This window comes from Branchiostoma floridae, chromosome 8, assembly GCF_000003815.2.
Source record: "Branchiostoma floridae strain S238N-H82 chromosome 8, Bfl_VNyyK, whole genome shotgun sequence".
NCBI lineage: Eukaryota > Metazoa > Chordata > Leptocardii > Amphioxiformes > Branchiostomatidae > Branchiostoma > Branchiostoma floridae.
In genome coordinates, this window is record NC_049986.1 from 6,225,767 (window position 1) to 6,226,732 (window position 966).

Below are 966 nucleotides of genomic sequence, written 5' to 3' on the forward strand. Positions count from 1 at the left end.
CCTTCCAGTTTCCGGATACATCATCTTCAGTAGTGCCAAGATATTAGACCTAGCAAAACATGGGGCATTTGAGAACCTAACAGAAAACCTAACAGGCTAAAGGCATATCCCCGTACACGCACACAATAAAGGCAGTTGAGGGGAGATTCGACATGCTTTGATTTAAGCATTGACAGGAGATGAACGAAATCATTACGGTAACAATGGTGGAGTGATGCTACACTAAGAGAATTAATTTCGTTTTCCGTACTATTTTTCGTTAAAAAAATTATACTGAACGGAGTCGTTTATGTGTGTGTGCGTGTGTGTGTATGTGTGCGTGTGTGTGAGAGGGGTGGGGGTGGTACAATATCGAATTCCTAGACCATGTTATGTAAGCTTGTTAGAATACAGTGTGTGTAAGCACTTTTGATAACACGAGAATGTGTACCTTTCCAACATGCGAGTTGCCTATAGCCAAGGTAGGGTTCCATTTGTATCCAGGCTTCACAGCTCCAGGTGCGTACGGGAACATCGGCTTCTTGTACGAAGAGCTAAAGAAATTAAAAAGAATTGTCTTCTTTTACTTGACGGGACAATAGTGGCAATATCGGAGTGTATCAAAGTTGATGAGAGTCTTGCGCCTAGCTGCTTACCTCAATACGGCATAAAAAGAAACAATACTTTGGCAATCAGATCAGAGTTTAGAGGAATTAGTTTATATCCCACCGCACCATTCTGTTTTCCTCGTACTATGTACAGCATGGCTTTGATTTGGCTCTCTCTGAGCAATTCTAATTGGTTTCTGTTACGCACTGCAGATAGGTGTCGCTGCTGACATATGCAGTATCAAACTTTAAGTACTTACATATGTACAAAGATATGTGGTTCATGCGATTTTTACAATGCAGTCTATGTATAACAGTATGTGTAAATACATGTACTTTACGTTTGGGACCGCACATGTTAGTAGCGACACCTACCTGA

At 41.1% G+C, this 966-nt stretch overlaps 1 protein-coding gene across 1 annotated transcript in view; it reads right to left on the minus strand.

Annotated features, from left to right (window-relative positions):
* The window catches only part of LOC118421164, a 43,345-nt gene that overhangs the window by 29,845 nt on the left and 12,534 nt on the right, over positions 1-966 (minus strand). The window lies entirely within an intron of this gene.